Here is a 15,000-nt window from a genome sequence, read left to right on the forward strand (position 1 = left end):
GCTACATAGGTGTTGTGTGAATATTCAGGGTGGGTTTCTAGTAGAAGTATTACGGTGCTACATAGGTGTTGTGTGAATATTCAGGGGGGGTTTCTAGTATAAGTATTACGGCGCTACATAGGTGTGTGAATATTCAGGGTGGGTTTCTAGTAGAAGTATTACGGCGCTACATAGGTGTGTGAATATTCAGGGTGGGTTTCTAGTAGAAGTATTACGGCGCTACATAGGTGTTGTGTGAATATTCAGGGTGGGTTTCTAGTAGAAGTATTACGGTGCTACATAGGCGTTGTGTGAATATTCAGGGTGGGCTCCTAGTAGAAGTATTACGGCGCTACGTATTCCGAAACCAGATGTTTGAATTCAGCCTCCGTGACGTTCAGAAGTACCAGTGTTCAGATTCCAGATAGTTTGTAGGTGTGGAGGAGAACATCCCCAGCTAACCAGCGGTCCAGGTGGGACCACGTGTTCAGCTGCAAACACGTGGACTGAAAACCAAATGACAGGAAATCGTCTCTTACAAGGTCGACTTAGTCTGGCCGACTTAGACTCGGTCTGTTCCGTTGCAGACCAACACGGGACTCGCTGGTTCATACAGTCTGCAACTCAGCAAAGACCTCAGCAAAGACAAAGCAACGCCGCATCTACCGCTGGAGGTGTACTGCACGCCTCGTACTTCCTGCTGTGTGTGTTGTAGTGTGTTGTAGTGTGTTTGTGCGTGTGTGTGTGTTGTAGTGTATGGAGATACACACGAAAGCAAATGTTTTTATTTGCAGTAATATGTATTTTATGTTTGACCTCTGACCCTCGAGGTCTATTGGTTGTGTACGTTGTATAAATGTACTCGCGCCGCTCTGGTGCGCCCCCCCCCCCCCTTGGCAGAAGACAGAACAAGAGGGTCACTCGTGGTTCGTGCCTGCTTAACGCAGTCGTTTTGTGATGTTACTACGGTCTAGCCAATAAAAGAGGAAGACCAAGATACACCTTGATCGGTGTATAATTCAGTTATCCTGTAGATACACGACGTGTGTGTGTGCGTTTCTTTGTCAGCCTATTTCTTATTCATGCCACATAATAATGTTGTAGTGAATTCAGGGGGCAGCCGGGAGCCGCCGCAGCTGGGACGCGAACCCGGGTGTCCCGCACCACGGTCGACTAAAGGACCCGACCCGTTAGCCAACCGGCCAGCGAGTCTCCTCATTCGTGACCGTTACAGTATTATTAACATGGGGTGAGCTCGGCGGTACAGCCTCCTACGGTGAAACTGAAATCTTCTCAGGATGTATTCCAAATATAATCCCTTACTCTTCATGAGTACTGTAACTGAGTGCAGTACTGAGTACATTTAGGACGCAGTATTCAGTATTCCCACAGCAGGTAGAAACGGGTGCTGGATGCCAGCGATGATGTTCCAGAAGGCTGTTCAGTGGAGAATCCTCCCAAACCGGGACAGTCATCATAAAGACACGTGTACTGGCGGGACCTGATGCTCCACTCATAAACACATGACATCCATGTGATGAAGGTCGTCACTCTCATCCCTGGAACACATGTGACATATCCTAATTATCCTCTTTAGGCTTCACGGATCCTCAAACAGCTGTGTGGTGTTCGTGAGCTGCCTCCTGGTCCTGTGTGATGGTTCTCAGTTGATGCACATCGCCCTTTCACAACATGTGATGAACACTGTGATTGGATACGGCGGCCTTTTTAAGGCTCCGTCTCCTCTTATCAACTGCCAAGTGTGAAAACTGCAGTAATCCAAAGTAAATGTACAACAAACAACGCTTCTATGCACCCCAAGCATTGCCTTTGTGCACTTGGCTGTTCACACCCATGGCCTATCGGACTTGAACCTATTTTTTACACTTACTCGTGTTGTTGTCTCCTGACTAGATCCTTGTTTGTGTTGTATTAACTCTCAGAAGTATGTCGCTTTATGAAATTGTAAATTGTAAAATGCGTTACTCTGAAGACCCACGTGAAGAAGATTCTCTGAACAAAACAATTCAAATTCGAGCAGTCAGATTCAGAAATCATCAAACCTCTTCCCTGTAATTCAGATGACGAGCCGTCACATCAGAATCAGAATCAGAAGCACTTCATGTGTCGTTTCATTTCATGTGCGCAAACATGGTTTCCCCCAGCCCACGGTAGTGCAACACAAAGACAAAAACACATCCAAACTACAAGAACTACAAGAACACATGGATCCACTCTAACACATACTGAATCTAAACTAAACAACAAGAAATCACTGTCCAGGAGAACGAACCCCGGCCAGGATGACTGTCGGAACTGCCGGTCTGCATGGGCTAGCAGTTAGCTTAGCCTGCCCCGCTTCCACGTCCTGTCAGACCGCCCTCGGTGTTTCCTCTTTCGGCACAGCTCCAGGCAGGGCCGTGGTCCTTGGGCCCATGGGATGCAGCAGACCAGGCTCCCCCAGCAGATCCAACGCCAGCTCTCCCAGCCAGACACCCTCGACACCCCCCCCGCACTCCACACAACGACACTAAAAACACAGTCAAGGCTAGGCGAGGCCGCCGCCACACCACCCTGCCGGTCTGCATGGGCTAGCAGTTAGCTTAGCCTGCCCCGCTTCCACGTCCTGTCAGACCGCCCTTGGTGTTTCCTCTTTCAGCACAGCTCCAGGCAGGGCCGTGGTCCTTGGGCCCACGGGAGGCAGCAGACCAGGCTCCCCCAGCAGATCCAACGCCAGCTCTCCCAGCCAGACACCCTCGACACCCCCCCCGCACTCCACACAACGACACTAAAAACACAGTCAAGGCTAGGCGAGGCCGCCGCCACACCACCCTGCCGGTCTGCATGGGCTAGCAGTTAGCTTAGCCTGCCCCGCTTCCACGTCCTGTCAGACCGTCCTTGGTGTTTCCTCTTTCGGCACAGCTCCAGGCAGGGCTGTGGTCCTCGGGCCCACGGGACGCAGCAGACCAAGCTCTCCCAGCTGATCCAATGCCAGCTCTCCCAGCCAGACACCCTCGACACCCCCCCCCCCCCCCCCCCCGTACTCCACACAACGACACTAAAAACACAGTCAAGGCTAGGCGAGGCCGCCACCAGACCACCCTGCCGGTCTGCATGGGCTAGCAGTTAGCTTAGCCTGCCCCGCTTCCACGTCCTGTCAGACCGCCCTTGGTGTTTCCTCTTTCGGCACAGCTCCAGGCAGGGCCATGGTTCCTGGGCCCACAAGAAGCAGCAGACCAAGCTCTCCCAGCCGATCCAGCGCCAGCTCTTCCAGCCATCACACGAAGACAAACTTAGACGCAGACGTGGACAAAGAGACTGCATGGACGGTGCTGGGTGAGGCCGCCGCAACCGGGAATTCGTGCAGCCATCTTCCCACACCGGTACTGGGTGAGGCCGCTGCAAACGTGAATGAATTTGCGCGCCATCTTCCCACACCGGAAGCAGAACATATTAAAACCATCAGGGGTTCATGTTGTCAGTTCCCTGTTCCCAGCCTGAACACTCGCATCTCTGTGGTGTACCTACTTCTCTTAACAGATCTATTTTACGTCCCCTTTATAATTACAAGCTGATATTCTGACTTTCTGTCATATGACCTGCAGGCTGCTGCACGCTTCGCAGCACGATGACGTTCAATGGTGCCGATGTTCTCTCTGAATTTAGTTCCTATTGTTCTGCCGCCAAACCCTTCACACTCCTGTTTGTGTTGTTAGTACAATGACCCACGGCCGCCACAGAAACCGTCTCTTCACGCCCTTCGTCAGAACCGCCATGTACAGTAATGGGATTTCTATCAGCCGGGACTCTGACATGCATGTTTGTGGGTGTGCAGTAAAGCCAGGCAGCAACGCTATTTGTGAGAAAATGGGAAAAACCTGCAAATAACTAGTTTCTACTATTGCAGCTTTTGTACACGACTGTGGCTTTTGTACCAGCCAGAAACACGCTGCTGCCGTTGTGAAACAACGGTTTCACAACGGCAGCACGACAGCAGTGTTTCACAACAGTTGTGTTGAAATACTGAGGAAGGAGAATGTGAATGATGGGGAACAGCTCTCTCTCTCTCTCTCTCTCTCTCTCTCTCTCTCTCTCTCTCTCTCTCTCTCTCTCTCTCTCTCTCTCTCTCTCTCTCTCTCTCTCTCTCTCTCACACACACACACACACACACCTTGTCGTCCACTCACAAATGTGCATGCACACTCAGGCTATGGCGGCAATGCAGAAAATAAGTGATATTTTTAAACTAATAGTGGAGAAGAGCAGCTGGTGTCCCGGAGAGGAAGTGATCTGAACAAACTCTGGCCTTGGTTTGCTTCCCTGCGGTCAAATCTAATCTGCTAATCCGAGCCAAGCAGACAGCTCGTCTCTCTTCTGACGTTACTTTTGCATCTTCACCGTGATGTGTGATGACTTTTGGTAATCTGAAAAAAGATTTATTGACCCTTCCAACTCTGTTTGAACACCCAACGATTGCACAAACGTTGATCGATGAGCTCCTTTTGATCGGGCAGGCTTATGGCCTAAAGCGGTAGGCACTAACTTGAAGAATTTCTCCTACTTCTGTCAGCCCCAGGAAGCAGTGGTGGATCTAGAGAGTTTTTCCTGGGGTGGCAAAGGGGTGGCAAGACTGTGTCCCAGAGGTGGCAGCTGCCACCCCTTGCCACCCTGTAGATCCGCCCCTGGCGCCAGGTGCTCATCAAGTTTAAGAAAAAACTGTTCCCGAGATAACAAATGGCAGCAGGCAATAAATTTACGAGGTGATAATGAACTTTTCTTAACTTATAAACGCCCTTTCGAGCAAAAGCGAGCTGCAAAACCACACGTTGCACAGAATAAACCGACGGTTGCTGCACTTATCCACAGCTAGGTTGTGATCCAACATGGCGGCAACGAGAAAGGCACGTGACCGATGGGCGCAATGAATAAAACGTCTCTGTCGTTCATAGAATACCGCCCCCTGGTGGCGTGACAACGGGGAACACGCAAATGGTTTGCTTGTCTCGTTGAACGAGAATGAAAATTGGAATTTTTGCAAAACTATTGTTGGAAGTGGTCTGGTAGAATGTAGCCTTGATATTTCACCGTGTAGATAAAGATACACGTTAACAGGGTGTTAATATCAAAGTGTAGAGAATGGGGGTGAGGACGGATCCCTGGGCCTTGAACTTGTAGCTATTCTAACCAACCGTTTTTGAAGTATATGGAGTTTAAGTAGCTACAGTGGGGTAGGTACCGGCCCACACAACATCGCAGTAAGTAAGGGAAGAATATACTAGGCTATAACATAAAGTTAACAGGCAGGATCTACCGAGAAATGGGCTGATTTTCCTAATAATTCCCACAGACTGACACCTTTTTAGTCACAAAATCCATTTGTTCTTTCCAGCAACGAGACCAGGGTTCACCTCATCAATGAGGGTTTTAAAATGTGTGTGGGAAAGTGCAAGATGTGCGTCATCTGCAAACAAAATGGAGAAAATGGAACTGGATACGGCAGCAAGATCACCACCTCTACCACATCACTCTCACAGACTCCACCCAGGAGCGTTGAATTTCTGCTGTCAAATACAAAATCAAAATCAAAATTGCTGTCTTCGTCCGTGGGGAGGTTAATTTCCTTTGCTAAATTCGGGCCTATGTTAACAAACAAAAGTCATTAAAACTCATTTACAATTTCCTCTATATTTTCAATAATTGAATTATCTTTTCTTCCTTGTTTTTTTTTACAAAATATGATGGGAAATTCCTTTTCCTACCATGTCATTAAGCACACTCCAGGTAGCCCTAATATTATACGTATGCCTTCGCAACAGCTGATTATAATAGTCTTTTTGTTGTGATCTCACAATAAATGTTAATCTGTTTTTATATTTTTGTGTGCTTGTCCTCCTTTTCCTGTGTTCGATGTTTAATAAATTCCCTATAGAGCCTATTTTTCTTTTGCAAGCCTTTTCCAACCCCTTTGGGAACCATGGTTTCCCTCTCTTTTTAGCATTTCGTCTATACTCTTTCAATGGAAAATGCTGGTCATAATTTGTCAAGAATGTGTCCAAACATGCATCATGGGATTCATTAGTATCCTCTCCATAAACTTCCCGCCAATTCAAAAGTTCTGCCTTCAGAGCTATGATTGCCTCTAATTGGTTTTATTCTAATCAAATTTGTTATCTGCCTATTTGCTCCTAATTTTAACTTGTTCGTTTTGAACACTGTAAAGACAGGCAAATTATCACTTACACCACTCACTAATAGACCACTTTTTATCTTTCCATCAATTACATTTGTACAAATATTGTCAATCAAAGTTGCACTTTGCTTTGTTATTCTGCTCAGTTTTACTATTAGTCTCTGAAACTGCTATTACACTACGCCTCTGACGCTGCGTTCTCACCACACCAGACGCTGAAGTTGGGCACAGCACGAATCAATAGCTGCTCTTTCATGGACAACATTTCTTCAACCGAACTGAAGTCGTTCCTGTTAGAGATTCCAACTTTAATTGTTTACGTGGACACTAAATAAAGTGATCAGATCAGATGTGTGTTCTCATGCCCCAAAAGCATTTATCCACAATGTCCCTTTTTTTGACATGCGCAAACTGGTTTCGACCGCTATGAAGCGTCTAATCAATCTAACGGAAATATAACAGCAGCAGCAGCAGACAAAGAAGAAGCAGAAGCAGAAGAAGTAGTAGTAGTAGTAGTTGTAGTAGTTTCTCAACGCACTCCATAGCACTCACCCTCATTGCCATGAAATGCTTTGAGAGACTGGTCCTGGCTCACATCAAAAACACTACCCCCCACATACACACACACATTTGACCCACATCAGTTCACCTACCGTCCCAAAAAGTTTACAGTGGATGCCATTGCTACTGCCATGCACTTCGCTCTGACCCACCTTGAACTTAACAACACATACATCCAGATGCTGTTGATAGGTTACAGCTCTGCCTTCAACACTATCATCCCCACCGAACTAACCACCAAACTCCTCTCCCTTGGCCTCAACCCCTCCCTCTGTAACTGGACCCTGGACTTCCTGACCAACAGATCTCAGTCTGTTAGGTTAGGTGACCACACCTCCTCCACCCTGACCCTCAGCACAGGTGCCCCTCAAGGCTGTGTTCCGAGCCCCCGCCTTTTCTCGCGCTTTTACCCACGACTGCCTGCCAACCCATCCTTCAAATGTTATAGTTAAGTTTGCAGATGACACCACAGTCATTGGCCGTATCTCCAACAATGATGAGACGGCCTACAGGGACGAGATTCAGCACCTCACATCATGGTGCACTACCAACAATCTGGTCCTCAATGTGCAGAAGACGAAGGAGCTGATTGTGGACTTCAGGAGGTCCAGAAGCTGCAGCCACTTCCCCATACACATCAATGGCGTGGAAGTGGAGCGTGTTTCCAGCTTTAAATTCCTTGGAGTCCACATCAGCATGTAACTCTCCTGGACATCATCTCCTGAACATCAAAAGACATCAAAGGCCCTTGTGAAAAAAGCCCAACAACACCTGCATTTCCTGAGGAGGCTAAGAAGCGCCTGTCTACCCGCCAAAATTCTCACCAACTTCTACCACTGCACCATAGAGAGCATCCTGACCATCTGCATCTCAGTGTGGTGCGGCAACTGCACCTCAGTAGACCAGAAAGCTCTGCAGCGGGTCGTCAAGGCGGCCCAGCATATCACCGGTACCCAGCTCCCAGCCATAAAAGACATTTATCACAAACGCTGCCTTCGAAGGGGTCTGAGCATCAGCAGAGATCCCACCCACCCCAACCATGGACTGTTCTCCCCCCTGCACTCTGGGAGGCGCTACAGGAGCCTCAGAGCCCGCACTACCAGGCTCAAAAACAGCTTCTCTCCACAAGCTGTTGCCCACCTGAACCTGGCTACCCACTGAATGTCTGTAGATATTTCTAAATATTTTTGTACTCGTGTTCTTTTTTAACTTATTTTTAGCTTTCGGTCTTCAGGTGTGTATACAGTTAGGTCCATAAGTATTTGGACAGTGACACAATATTTGTCATTTTGCCCCTGTACACCACCACAGTGGATTTGAAATGAAGTAACCAATATGTGATTGAAGTGTGGACTTTCAGCTTTAATTTAAGGAGTTGGACAAAAATATTGCATTAACCGTTCAGGAATTACAGCCAGTTTTATACATGGTCACCCCATTTTCAGAGGACCAAAAGTCATTGGACACTTGATGAACAGGTGGTTTCATGGGCAAGTAAGAGCTTTCCCATCGTTAGTCGTTGACAAATTAAGCAGATAAAAGGTCTGGAGTTCATTCCAAGTATTTACATTTGCGTTTGGTAGCTGTTCATCTGAACTCTCAACATGAAGTCCACAGAGGTGTCAATACAAGTGATGGGGGCCATCATTAGGCTGAAAAAGCAAAGGGAATCTATCAGATGGATAGGAAACACTTCAGGAGTGGCCAAATCAACATTCTGGTACATTCTTAAAAAGAAAGAATGCACTGGCAAGCTCAGCAACACCAAAAGGCTTGGAAGACCACAGAGCACATCTTACAGTGGATGATGGCAGAATTCTTTCCCTAGTGAAGACAAACACATTCACAGCATCTGGCGAGGTCAGAAACACTCTTGAGAGGTGGGGGTATCACTGTCCAAGTCTACAATCAAGAGACGCCTGCATGGAAATAAATACAGAGGGTTTACGACAAGGGGAAAACCACTGGTGTCGCTTAAGAACAGGAAGGCCAGATTAGACTGTGTTTAAAAACATCTAAGAACCTGCCCAGTTCTGGAACAAGGTTCTCTGGACAGATGAAGCAATGATTAACTTGTACCAGAAGGATGTGAAGAGGAAAAGTGTGGAGAACAAGAGGAACAGCTCCTGATTCTCAGCATACCATATCATCCGTCAGACATGGTGGAGGTAGTGTTATGAAATGGGAATGTATGGTTGCCAGGGGAACTTGGTCATTGGTGTTTATTGATGCTGTGACTACTGACAGAAGTAGCAGGGTGGATTGTGATGTTTATAAGGCTACACCATTTGCTCAGATTTAGCCAAATGTCGCAACACTGAGAGGACGGCGCTTCACACTGCAGATGGATAATGACACAAAAGAAGCTGAGAAAGCAACCCAGGAGTCTCTCAAGGCAGAAAAGTGGAATATTCATCAGCGACCAAGTCAGTCACCTGACCTCAACCCAACGGAGCATGCTTTTCACTTGCTGGAGATCAAACTAACGGCCAAAAACCCCTCACAAACAACCAGCAGCTGAAGGCAGCTGCCGTTAAGTCTTGGCAGAGCATTTCAAAGGAGGAAACTCAGAATTTGAAGATGTCGATGGGTTCCAGACTTCAGGCAGTCACTGACTGCAAAGGATTTTCCTCCAAACGTTAAATATAATTGTTATAATCAGAGTTTTGTTTGTTTGTCCAATTACTTTTGAGCCTCTGAAAATGGGGTGACCCTGTATATCCATGGCTGTAATTCCTGAACAGTTAATGCCACATTTTTATCCAAGCCCTTAAATTAAAGCTGAAAGTCCACACTTCAATCACATCTCAAATACTTCATGTCAAATCCACTGTGGTGGTGTACAGGGGAAAAATTGCAAATATTGTGTAACTGTCCAAATACTTACGGACCTAAGTGTATCTTATACTGTGTTTACTGTGTTCGTCTATGTCTGTCTTGCACTGTTTGGTGAAGCTGCAGCCCTTCTTTCATTTTTAACATGTGCCTGCACACTGTTTTTATGAAAATAAATTGAGTTGAATTGAATAGTAGTAGTAGTAGTAGTAGTTCCGCCTGCTAATACAATTTTCAAGATGGACCCACATCGTGTCTTGGGAATGGTTTTATTAGATTATACATTAGATTATAATCTAATGTATAATCTTTTCAGGGCCTTATTGAAATATTTTGGAGCAACCTCCACTGCACCAGGACCATCTACCTCGTCAGCTGCTGAGGGAACCTTGTCTGAGATTTCAGGACATCTACTCTACATCTACTCTACATCTACAGCTACTGTACATATGTTCCCTCCTCTGATGTGACTGCAGCTGCAGCGCTCATCACTGAGGAATCACAGCCTTCCACATCATCCACTGATATTTCACGTTTTGTGGCAAATAACAAAATCTTGCTTAGGACCACAAAAGTCCGAGGGCCGGCTCTGTCAGCATGTGATAAGCAAAGAAAATGAAGGGCAGATGATTCACAAAACCATCAATGAAATCAATAAGAAGCGATATTTTGGCCATGAATGAGACGGTCAGTTAAGTGGCGGTGTGTCGCCAGTTGCTTTATAGTACAGGGACAAACCCCTTCATGTCACCCAGTGTTCCCCCACAAGGGGCAAACATGCTTAGAAAGAATATATACGTATATATTCATTTCAACCAGAGAGGAACGATCAGAGTAAGCGTTTAGATGGTTCATACTTTCCTGCTGAACAGATTATCACCGCCCCTCTCAAACCGGCTTAAAATTGCGTCCTACCGGGCCAGCCTGTTCTGGTCGAGGTGCTGAGGCATTTCTATTCTGATCAGTAGTATTAGGGTCCATGTCAATGCAGCTACTGAAAAGTACATGGAAGGAGGTGACGGGGGGAGCAAGCTGCTGTTCCACCCCCCAAGATACGTGCAAGGAGGGAAATGATCGTTCAGAGGTGTCACTTAACAAACCAGTCAGCTTGAGGCTACTAGAAAGCACCGCCCTCTCCGTCAGCTGGGAGCCCAGACACATTATTAGCATTAACATGACGTTTGATATGTTCACTTTAAAACGTTGACTTGCTGCTGTTCTGCCAACCACAACAATAGCCTCATAACACTATGTTCCTGTATGCGTTTACTGCTACACATGCTAGTGTGCTACTGGTGGCGAGATGTTACTGCTACACATGCTAGTGTGCTACTAGTGGCGAGATGTTACTGCTACACATGCTAGTGTGCTACTAGTGGCGAGATGTTACTGCTACACATGCTAGTGTGCTACTAGTGGCGAGATGGTACTGCTACACATGCTAGTGTGCTACTAGTGGCGAGATGTTACTGCTACACATGCTAGTGTGCTACTGGTGGCGAGATGTTACTGCTACACATGCTAGTGACATGCTAGTGTGCTACTAGTGGCAAGATGTTACTGCTACACATGCTAGTGACATGCTAGTGTGCTACTAGTGGCAAGATGTTACTGCTACACATGCTAGTGACATGCTAGTGTGCTACTGGTAGTGAGATGTTACTAGTACACATGCTAGTGACATGCTAGTGTGCTACTGGTACTGAGATGTTACTGCTACACATGCTAGTGACATGCTAGTGTGCTACTGGTAGTGAGATGATACTAGTACACATGCTAGTGACATGCTAGTGTGCTACTGGTAGCGAGATGATACTAGTACACATGTTAATGTGCTACTAGTAGCGAGATGTTACTACATGTTAGTGACATGCTAGTGTGCTACTAGTAGCGAGATGTTACTGGTACACATGTTAATGTGCTACTAGTAGCGAGATGTTACTACATGCTAGTGACATGCTAGCGTGCTACTAGTAGCGAGATGTTACTGGTACACATGTTAATGTGCTACTAGTAGCGAGATGTTACTACATGCTAGTGACATGCTAGCGTGCTACTAGTAGCAAGATGTTACTTGCACACGTGCTAGTGACCTGCTAGTGTGCTACTAGTAGCAAGATGGAGTTAGCTCACTAGCCACTGCATGATAAGGCTTTACATTTGTAAACGTGAATAAAAATGTTGAACGTCTACAAATTACAAACAGCATACACTATATTTAAAAGATGTTGATGAAATGCTATCAGTAACTCAGGTGGGTTAAAGCCAGTGAGACAGCGCTCGGTTCTTGGAAAATCCTTTGCATGCCTCACTGCAGCTGCTGAGACTTTTTTATTGTCCTGGTATAAAACCCTTCATCAGTGTTTTTATACTTAAATCACTTGTGACGACAGCGACTCTCAACGGGAAATGTTCTTTAGACCCTTTTCAGCAACATGTATTTCAAAATGTCACCTAGTAGTCTAGTAGTAGTAGTGGTTTGGAGACCGTGGCACTGATGAAAGACAGGAGGTGGAGCTGGAGGTGGCAGAGGTGAAGATGATAAGATTTTCATTGGGAGTGATGAAGAAGGACAGGATTAGGAAGGAGTATATTAGAGGGACAGCTCAGGTTGGACGGTTTGGAGACAAAGCAAGAGAGACAAGATGGAGATGGTGTGGACATGTGTGGAGGAGAGATGCTGGGTATACTGGGAGAAGGATGCTGAATATGGAGCTGCCAGGGAAGAGGAGAAGAGGAAGGCCTAAGAGGAGGTTTATGGAGGTGGTGAGGGAGGACATGCAGGTGGCTGGTGTGACAGAGGAAGATGCAGAGGACAGGAAGAGATGGAGACGGATGATCCGCTGTGGCGCCCCCTACCGGGAGCAGCCGAGAGTAGTAGTAGTAGTAGTAGTAGTAATAGTAGTAGTAGTAGTAGTAGTAATAGTAGTAGTAGTGGTGGTAGTAGTTTGCACCCTGTCATTGTCCTACCAGACAACAACCAGTCACACCAGACGAGACTGAAGTCTGCAGGTCTGATGTTCAGGTATTAGTGGTGGTCTTGCTCACACCAGAGATGGAAAGAATAAAAAAGGACATGAGCATGTTCCTCCTCCTGACTTTACCCTGAAACACACCGAAAACTCGTTTTATTCGTAAAGTTAGGAAACAGAAAGACGTGGAGCAAAGATGAGACCAAGAAGACAGACAGACAGACAGACAGACAGACAGACAGACAGACAGACAGGTACCCTCGCTATGAAGGCTTGACCCCGGAGGAGGAAGAGGGGTTCTCCCCTCATGAACACCTGCCAACATGGGAAAACACGGTGGAGTCCCACGACCACATGACCCCGAGCTACCCGAGCACCCCGAGCCATCATGACCACATGACCCCGAGCTACCCGAGCACCCCGAACTATCACGACCACGTGACCCCGAGCTACCCGAGCACCCCGAACTATCATGACCACGTGACCCCGAGCACCCCGAACCATCATGACCACGTGACCCCGAGCTACCCGAGCACCCCGAACCATCATGACCACATGACCCCGAGCTACCCGAGCACCCCGAACCATCATGACCACGTGACCCCGAGCTACCCGAGCACCCCGAACCATCATGACCACATGACCCCGAGCTAGACGAGCACCCCGAGCCATCATGACCACATGACCCCGAGCTACCCGAGCACCCCGAACTATCAATCAATCAATCAATCAAGTTGCATTTTATATAGCGCTTTTCTAGGTGCAACAGCCACTCAAAGCGCTTTACATTTCTGGTCAAACCATCACGACCACGTGACCCCGAGCTACCCGAGCACCCCGAACCATCACGACCACGTGACCCCGAGCTACCCGAGCACCCCGAACCATCATGACCACATGACCCCGAGCTACCCGAGCACCCCGAACCATCATGACCACATGACCCCGAGCTACCCGAGCACCCCGAACCATCATGACCACATGACCCCGAGCTACCCGAGCACCCCGAGCCATCACGACCACGTGACCCCGAGCTACCCGAGCACCCCGAACCATCATGACCACATGACCCCGAGCTACCCGAGCACCCCGAACCATCACGACCACGTGACCCCGAGCTACCCGAGCCATCACGACCACGTGACCCCGAGCACCCCGAGCCATCACGACCACGTAACAGGTAACGTGTCGTCCAGAGGGGCCATGTGTGCGAAGTCCTTTGTTGGAGGAATTTCAGACAAAGGGGGAAAGCCTCTAACCGACTCAGGTAAACCGGTGATGGGCATGCAGCGATGTGAGGCGACTCCAGAAAGGTGGAACAACAAACCAGATGACGTCATCTCTCCCCCCCCCCCGACATGTGTGTACAGCACCAGTTGCTCTACGCCGGAAGTCAACCCTGCAACCCGGTTTCTCTACAAGTTGGGAGTGTGGAAACTTCTAGAGAAACATGAAACTGCAAGTAAGAGGAAAGAACCACCGAGATGTTTTGTGTCGGGCCGCCGTTTGACACGTCGAGGACTGGATACTGAAACTGGTTGTGTGTGGATGATGACGGGCGGAGCTGTGAAACTGCTGACGCTGATGAGGTTTACGTGTCAAGATCAACGCCGCTCCTTCACCGAACCCACACAAACTGACGTGTTCCGCAAACGTCTTCCTGCGTCGCGTCGTGACGGTACCTTCATGAGCGCGCGCACGTGCGCGCGCACGCTCCGCAGGACAGCGTGTGTGAAGCGTCCATGTTGAGACATCCGCGCAGCCTAAATCAATAAAGCTCCCCAAGAAAGACGAGGGATTTACTATTCAATATCCTCTGCCGTCTGTCCGTCTCTCTGTCCGTCTCTCTGTCCGTCTCTCTGTCCGTCTCTCTGTCCGTCTCTCCGTCCGTCTCTCCGTCCGTCTCTCTGTCCGTCTCTCTGTCCATCTCTCTGTCCGTCTCTCTGTCCGTCTCTCTGTCCGTCTCTCTGTCCATCTCTGTCCGTCTCTCTGTCCGTCTCTCTGTCCGTCTCTCTGTCCATCTCTGTCCGTCTCTCTGTCCGTCTCTCTGTCCGTCTCTGTGTCCGTCTCTCCGTCCGTCTCTCCGTCCGTCTCTCTCTCCGTCTCTCTCTCCGTCTCTCTGTCCGTCTCTCCGTCCGTCTCTCCGTCCGTCTCTCTCCCCGTCTCTCCGTCCGTCTCTCCGTCCGTCTCTCCGTCCGTCTCTCTGTCCGTCTCTCTGTCCGTCTCTCTGTCCGTCTCTCTGTCCGTCTGTCTGTCCGTCTCTCTGTCCGTCTGTCTGTCCGTCTCTCTGTCCGTCTCTCTGTCCGTCTCTCTGTCCGTCTCTCTGTCCGTCTCTCCGTCCGTCTCTCCGTCCGTCTCTCTGTCCGTCTCTCTGTCCGTCTCTCTGTCCATCTCTGTCCGTCTCTCTGTCCGTCTCTCTGTCCGTCTCTCTGTCCGTCTCTGTGTCCGTCTCTCCGTCCGTCT

The 15,000-nt window shown here is 48.3% G+C and overlaps 1 protein-coding gene across 1 annotated transcript in view; it reads right to left on the minus strand.

The window, feature by feature from the left end:
* The window catches only part of grk6 (G protein-coupled receptor kinase 6), a 108,912-nt gene that overhangs the window by 58,239 nt on the left and 35,673 nt on the right, over window positions 1-15,000 (minus strand). The gene's annotated exons all lie outside the window — the stretch shown is intronic.

Source organism: Lampris incognitus, chromosome 8 (genome assembly GCF_029633865.1).
Source record: "Lampris incognitus isolate fLamInc1 chromosome 8, fLamInc1.hap2, whole genome shotgun sequence".
Taxonomy (NCBI): domain Eukaryota; kingdom Metazoa; phylum Chordata; class Actinopteri; order Lampriformes; family Lampridae; genus Lampris; species Lampris incognitus.